The sequence below is a fragment of the Peromyscus californicus genome, unplaced genomic scaffold, assembly GCF_007827085.1.
Source record: "Peromyscus californicus insignis strain IS unplaced genomic scaffold, ASM782708v3 Scaffold_119__1_contigs__length_127979, whole genome shotgun sequence".
NCBI classification, from domain to species: domain Eukaryota; kingdom Metazoa; phylum Chordata; class Mammalia; order Rodentia; family Cricetidae; genus Peromyscus; species Peromyscus californicus.
Genome location: NW_026294401.1, coordinates 68,401 through 76,950, shown reverse-complemented (window position 1 = coordinate 76,950; position 8,550 = coordinate 68,401).

Genomic DNA, 8,550 nt, shown 5'->3' with positions numbered 1-8,550 from the left:
ATGAACTGCAGGGCCAGTGGGAGAACTGATCCAAGAGTTTTCTAAACCCAAATCTCCACAAAATGAGGGGAAAATACAAAGAATACAAAGAGGAGAGGAACTGACACTAAAAGTCTTTAAAAGATAGTTGACCATTTAATCCAAGCCACAAGAGTGAGTTTATCTCCAATGTGGTAAATAGGCAGCAATTGGAGCCCAGAATCTCACATGTCAGGTGTTCCCCTTCTTGAGTTTATACCTCCTATAAGGAGAGAAAAGGAACTTGCAGGCATAAAGTCTGACTTGTCTGAATGGAATCATTTTTTTCTTCTCTGATGCCTGCAAAACATTCAGTTTGGAGCTCTGAATGGTGATGAATCTAGAAGACATCCCTGATATGAGGAGATCCTAAGACTTGAACTGAAGACTGTCTAAGGCTAAGGCAATCAGGCATCTACAAAGAGCTGTGGAGTTTTGAACAATTTTTAGGGATGGACCTTTGGGTGTGAAAGCCCAAGGTTCAAATGCCAGAGCAATGCTTGAGGTGTACCTGAGGACAAGCTGGCATGAATTGTACTCAATAATCACTCAGCTGTGGGAGTGAGCTACCTCCATATGCCAGACACTATGGTTGCTTATAACTCCAGCTCCAAGGGCTCTGATTCCATCTTCTGGCCTCTGCAGGTACTGGATACAGACAAAAGCAGGTAAACACACATATACATAAAACAAAGCTTAAAAAATAAAATTTTTGCTGGAAGGTAGTGGTGCACAATTTTAATCCCAGAACTTGGGAGGCAGAGGAAGGCAGAGCTCTGTGAGTTCAAGGCCAGCATGATCTACAGAGTGAGTTCTAGGACAGCCAGGGCTACACAGAGAAACTGGTTTTGAAAAACTAAAAAAAAATGAAATTCTTGAAAGCCAGGTGGTTGTAGTGCATGCCTTTAATCCCAGCACCCAAAGGCAAAGGCAGGTGAATCTCTGAGTTCAAGGCCAGCCTGGTCTACAGAGTGAGTTCCAGGAGGGCCACTGAAGCTACAGAAAAACCAAAAATAAAAAATAAAATTCTGTACAGTGATGTCACAGCCTTGAGACAGACAGCAGTCAAGGCTTAGTTAAAATGAACTTGTTCTGGTCCTTCATAGAAGCATTTGTGGTCTTCTGAGCCAGCTTACTTGTAGGCAAAAGAACCCTTATTCTCAGGTTAGAATAGCTCAGAATAGCTGTTCATTTGAGACCACCATTCCCAGTTTGAATAGGTGACTTTCCCATGCCTGTGTTTGTATTTGTGTTCTATGTCCTTTGTGTGGGAATTGTGGCATTGATACATTCTTTAAATATATGTTTTAGGTTACACATTATGTTCTATTTCTTTTTTTTTTTTTTTTGGTTTTTTTTTCGAGACAGGGTTTCTCTGTGTAGCTTTGCGTCTCTCCTGGAACTCAGTTGGTAGCCCAGGCTGGCCTCGAACTCACAGAGATCTGCCTGCCTCTGCCTCCCGAGTGCTGGGATTAAAGGTGTGCACCACCACCGCCTGGCATGTTCTATTTCTTTTAAGTCATGCATCATGATATATTTGTATTTAGATCATACTGCATGATCAAAAAGATAATTTTGCTCTATAAATCTCCATCTGCCTAAGTGACTAAACTTGCATTCTCCTGGCCCTATTTAAATTGTTCAATGTGCTACCTCAGGCCAGAACTTAAGAGAGACTTAAGGATGACAGCACAAGTGGCATGCAAAATCTGTGCCAGACTGCCTTCTCTTCTGACATTAACTACCACTTGATGCATGTCATTATTTAAGATATTCTTGTTCATTAAACTTTTAGGTGTATGGAAAAATTTATCCCTGGGGAGGCATATTCTCTTAGAGCAGTACCTCCAGCCTTGTAGAAAAAAAATTCTGAGACAAACTTTCCTATGTTAGATCAGGCAGCCATGAGCACAATCAATTTCACTGTGGTGTCCTTGTGATTGAACTAACTACAACTTTAGATTGAAAAACTCAATTACCACTGAGATTCTACATTAAAAATTTGGGTTATGTAGTCAACTGTCCATTTGAGTAACAGGAAAAGGATTTTTGTGTGCCTGCAGACTAGAATAGAAAGAATAGTTTATTGTGTACACTGCTCGGGGAAACAGGGTAGGCAAACAGCTGCAGAAGTCACCATTCTGAAATAGGACCTGATTGTGGCAGGATCAGTGATTTTGGAATTCCCCAGCATGTATTCATCCATGTCATGTGAGTGAAGGCAGGCTAGATTTTGGGTGGACAATTTGGGAAGGTTAGCTTGAGACCATGAATATTGAATTTTGAATAAAGAATTCTCCTATGTAGATATTTTGAATCCTGCTTGTTATGGTTGTTTCCATTAGCTGTAGCTGTGTGTGCCAGGTCACAGGTCTCAACAGCTAACTTTGCACATAGTGCCATGGTGAGATGATATCTTATTAATACCATTCCCTCTACCAGAGAATGGTGTTCTCTTTTTGAAAGTCAGTAGAGCCATGCGTTTTTTTTCAATTCTACTTATCTTTTTAAAAAGACAATTATTTGTTTCACTGTTAAAATTTGATTTTGTTTAAGTTCATCTCTGCTCTAATCTCTTATTTTCTTCTATTCCCCATTTTTTTCAGGTCATTAAGAATTTTTTTCCATTTTTCTCAAGTGAGTTGATTACTTATTTCTGTTTAGAGCAATGTCTCCTGTTGCTTAGGCTTGCCTCATACTATGCAGCTGAGAATTACTTTGAACATCTAATTCTGCTTCTGCTGCCCAGTGTGGGAAAGAAAGTTCTGCAAACTGCTTCAAGACTGGACCTAAACTGGTCATTGTGAAGTGAAAATAGACTGGTAAATGAGTGTCCTCCAACTTCCTCTGATTTTATTGCAAACTTCCATATGAAGAGGGACCTGTGTAAGAATTGAATTCACTGACCAACTTTAAAGCAGGTGTACTGTCCTTACAGAAAGGGATGGGCAAGAAGAAGCATCAAAGGTCTTTGCCTTTGACTGTAGCTCACATTAGAAATAAGTAGTGAGGTGATCAATTTTATGTATTTTAGATGATTATTAATTGTTCTGACTGGCCAATTGCATCCAAAGAACAGGGAATTAAGAATGTGAATAAAGAACTGAACTTATCACAAAACCAAACTACACTAGTTACACTTGTTTGAGGAAAATGGAACTGGACTAAATGGTGTAGCCCTGCCTAAAAGAACTATTATTTTACAGGTTTAAGATGAACAACCTGAGAGAAAATGTGTGACTAAACATGTGGTGTGCTCTCACACAAATCCCTAGTCTCTGAAGCACATGGCCATGTAGCCAGTTTCAATTTTTTAAAATAATTTTTGGGAATTATATTACCTCATTTGCATTGTTGCTTTTCTACCTCTAAGCCTTTCCATAGACACATCATTGTTTTTTAATTCATGGTCCCCTTTTCTTTTAACAGCATTTACTGTTTAATGTGACTTAAGTTTGGCTGCAGGATTTCTGAGCTATGAAGGAAATGGTAGCCTGCACTGGCCAGTGACTGTGTAATGGAATACACACCTCTTGGAAGAGGAACAGAAAGTGCTCTGAGAGACTGGAATAGTTTCTACTAAAATACATATTTCCCAGACTAGAGCCCTGTCTGCCCCTAGGGTAGAATCCAGAGCTGTGAATCCCTGTGCTGCCTTAGTCATTTGATCTTCCCTTATCTAGGAGAGAAGCTACTACTGCCCTGAGGCCCTGTTGGAGACAAGCTATTGAGGAATGTTGGGCAAGCCTAGCAAACAAGAGCACCAGTGGGATGGAGATTATGAGTTTTTTCAAGGGTTCTCCTCTATTTGAGACCCAGGGAACTGTGAGGTAGACCATCAGCAATGCCATGGAGAGTGGGGATGCATTGCCTTCCATGTAGGAGGAGCAGGATGACTGAGCTGTCAGATCTGCTGGGAGTTCAATGGAGCATGTGACAGACTGTTGGAGAAACAAAGAAAGAAAGGAAAATGTCACCATGAGACAGTCTCAAACAAATGGAGGGTTGGCTGAATGAAAACTTTCCTAGCATGTGTGAGTCCTATATTCAACTTTATCATGAAAAGGTACAAACAAAAATTTGGGCTAGTGAGATGGTCCAGTATGTGGTAAAGGTGCTTGCCTTAACCCTGCATCTGCAGGGCCAGTGTGGTGGAGGGTGGGAACCAATTTCCATAAGTTGTCCTCTGACAGCTCTATGGACATGTTGACTTGAACCCTGTCCCTAATAAAATAAAAATGTCATGTGTTAAAATGTCACCACAAAACTCAGTATTTACACAATCAATGCTCATTACAATGTTTCAGCCAGGTGATGGTGGCACATGCCTTTAATTCCAGCTCAGGAGGCAGAGGCAGACAAATCTCTGAGTTTGAGGCCAGGTCTACAGTCCAAGTACAAGGACAGTCAGGGATACTTACAGCTACTCTGTCTGGAAAAAAACCAAACCAAATCAAAAATTCAATAAATAAAAATAAATGTTTCAAGCACATATCCTTAATAATTTCAGAGTGAAAATGCCACGTTTTGTAACCAGATAACACCCCTAAATGTCATGCATGAAGCCCTGTAGGGAAATCGGAGAATATCTACATGGTAAGGCAGGACAAGGTGTTCAGGGCCTTGATGACCATCAACATCAGCACACCCTTGACACTGACTCATGATTCCACAAAGTCAAACCATGGGAAGGTTCTGCACTCTCACTTGGAATATGAAAAGCCTGGGTTACATCTCCACAGGCCTGTGAACATACATGACCAACAAGCAGGGTTGGATGTGGTAGCCCAAGACCTTAATCCCAGCCTTCAGGCAGAAAAAAGCAGGTGGATCTCTGAGTTCCAGGCCTGTAAGGACTATGTTGAGAGACCCTGTCTGGAAAAGAAAAAGAAAACTGCATAATGGAATATTGGTCTTTTTGAAAGCAAATCAAGAAATTGTGCTCATCAAGAAAAAAACTGCTGGTTGCAGCTGCTGGCAAATGGCTATAAATAAACCCTCAGACAGTAGTGAGAAAATGTCCAACTTAGAAAATATTTGAACAGAAAGTCAGCAATGATATGAGACTATAATGACCAATAAGTGGGGCTGTGGAGACACTCCGAGGGTTTGAGCTGTCACTCTGCAACCCTGAGGACCTGAGTCTGAATCCTCAGCACCTACATAAAAACAAATCCTGAAATGTCATGGAAGCCTCTAAGCCCAGCAAGGGATGAAGGACATAAAAGTATCCTGAGAGCATGTAGTTCAGTGAAACCCTGTCACAAAATGAAGATACATGTTATTTCTCTCTGGTATCCATGTTTGCACATAGGATTATACAATCTGGCATGATCAGACCTGTGTCACACACACACACACACACACACACACACACACACACACACACAGACAAGCAATGGGTAGAGGGCAATGCCCACAATCACCTGATGTGGAGATGGTAATTGAAATTAGAGGAAAAACTGGAGCACCTGACCAAGGGGACTGCCCCAGTGTGCCTGAGGGAAATGGGAAATGGTGCAGCAGTTTGAATAACCACTGGGTAGGTTTGATTGCAGCAAAACATGGATCTTTACAAGGCACCTTCCAGAAGAAATGGAAACACAATACAATCTGAGCACCCTTAATCCAAGACCTGAAATCTGGAATTTGAGAACACTGAATTTCAGATCCAGGTTCCCCTGTGCCTCATTATAGGAAATGCTGCTCAACTGGAAGTGGCTTTACTCAGGACATGGAGATCAGATCCTCCATGAATCCCCAACCAGTCAGAGGACTCCACCGTGGGCCACACCATCTGAAATCCACTCAGCCTCAGGAGAAAGCTGCAGGCATTATCATGACAACATAGATACTCAAAACCCCAGTCAGATCCAGGGGCCACCAACAGGGGCCTGGATGAAATTCAGCTGCAGGGTTCCGTTGATGCACCAGACTTAAAACTCCTGCCAGCCAAGCCTTCAAGGCAGCATTAGCAACATGAATAAAAGCAAGGATAGTCAACTTGGGGAAGCTGTCTGCTGAGTGATGTGAAAATGTTTTTCCTCCAGGTGGACATCCAGTCACAACACCATTCTCCCCAAGGCACAGTCCAGGCAGAGGCAAACATAACACTTGGATTTTCATAAACCAAGATTCGAGCAGGGGATAACCTTGCCTGTGCTCGGCAGTGAGCCCTATCTTTGCCAGACAATAAGAAAGTCTATGCTCTGGGGGTGAGGTGTCACCACAGGAATATACTTGCTGCTGACTGATCTCTCCAGGACACTCCCTAACCTGAATATGTGTTCCCTATTCTCGCTAAGCATTGGAGCTGAAAATATACAGGAAGTTCCAGAAATGACCACCACCAAAGTTGTACATTTTACACCATTCTGGTTGGGATAGCAAAATATCCCATGCCAGATGTGCTTGTGACCTCCAACAAATGCCCACTGTCAGTGCCCATCACTAAGGAGCCTCTTGAGTTACAGAAGGGATGGTGCTGGAGGACAGACTTAACAGAATAGAGGCCCCCAAAACCACAGGGTCCACAAATGAGATGCCAGCACACATCATGGAGACTGCCTAATGCTGAGACTCATGACTATGCCCAAACTGGGAGGCCACAGGTACTTGGTAAACGTCCAAACGGTGTCCTTCTGAATGTGGCTGTGGCTGTCCATGTACCCTCCACCCCCACCCACTCACAGTGCTTTCAGGAGTAAAGGACTCCATTACGTTCTTTGTTTTCCTCTCATGTTGCCGGAATCCGGACTCAACACAGTGTGTGTCCTACAACATGAATCTGCACCATGAAGACACAGAACATGACCTGGACCACACAATGGAGAGCTAGGGCCACTGGTTCTTCATGCTCAATTGCATCAACCCTTCTGTTACCTGCAGACTGGCTCCTTCAATCTCCCCAGGTATGCACAGTGCAGCAACTGCATGTAGTAACCTTTAAAGGATAGTGTTTACAAGACATCGATAGAATGCCTCTTGTATGCAGGAGCTTGGAGAAGGAGCAAACATCAAGTAAAAGATAGAAACATCCTAGAAAGTGAAAGCTAGGGCCACTGAGATGGCTCAGTGGGTAGAGGGCTTGATTGGCATGGCTCATTGGTAGAGGGCATGATTGGTATGGCTTCTTGGGTAGAGAACTTGCCGTCAAACCTAACATCTTCAGTTCAATCCCTAGGATGCAAGTGGAAGGAGAGAAACAACTCCTAAGAGCTATACTCTGACTTTCACATATGATTCCATGGTATCTTCCCACAACATCACATTGATGAAACACAATGAGCAAAAAAAAAGCAAGTTTGGGAGAAAAAGGTTTTTGGCCTATACATCTATATCAATATTTATCATTGAAGGAAGTCAGAACAGGAACTCAAACAGGCAAGGAAGCAGGAGCTGATCCAGAGTCCATAGAGGGGTGCTCCATACTGGCTTGCTTCCTCTGTGGTGACTCTAGTTTTTGTCAACTTGACATAAAACCAGCTAGTGTATCCCTAGTAAAACTTGGCTGACTGCTGAGATCCTGATTTCCCTGACTTCTTATTCTTTAAATCAGCAAAGAAAAAACCATCCCTTCCTGTCACCATCTGGCCTGGCCCAGCATGAGGCCAGAAAGACCCAACTGTAGCACAGCCACACCCATGGCCCTTGGATGGCCCTGCTTTACTCATGGTTGCATTCTTTCCCCACCATTCTGCAGTCCCTGCCTTATTCCTATTTTCCCTCATCTACTAGGCTCAGCCCTTTAGTCTTCATCAGAATGGAGACTGTCTTGAAAAAAAAGGACTCCCTGCCCTGGGAGACTCTACAGCCCTATTATGCTTAACCTCTGTATGGCCCCTGGGCTCTGGGAAGACTTGGGCTGCCCCAGCTGCACAGACACTGCTTGCTGCTCCTGTTCAACTGCACACTACTTCCCTGCTGTGCTTCATATAAGCACTGTAAGATCTCTGCTCTCATTGCATGTTCTCCTTTGGTCCTTTGCTGTGCTTCAGATACTGTGTTGAACTTTCTCATTATAGCAGAACCCACCTTGGCACTGATCCTGAGTCCAGCAGCCACCAGCACCATAGATCATGGGGCCACTGGCAGCTTTGTGCCCTGCACTCAGAGATACTTCCTCCTTAAATGGTCACTCCAGGCTGAGACACACTGGTTTGCTGCTGGGTCTTTCAAACCCTAACCCTCAATGCATCTGAACACTCCTGGGTCCCGCTCCTAAATTCAAACCAGTACCCTCTTCTGCTTTCCGTGCCCTGCCTCTTCAGGCTCAAATGCCCCATCAGAGCAGCCTGTGTCTCTCTGGGTTTCTGGTGTGACATATGGCTTTCCTCCCATGGCTGGGGATGTCTGCATGCATGATTTATGGCTGCAGCTAGACATGGATGCAGTGCCTGACTGTATTGTCCAGGCTGGCCTCACACTCCTGATTTCAGGAGATTCTCCTGCTTCCCAAGTACTTGGATGACAGATATGTGCCACCATGCTGACTAAAAAATAAGTGTGACCAAAGACATATAATCAATGATC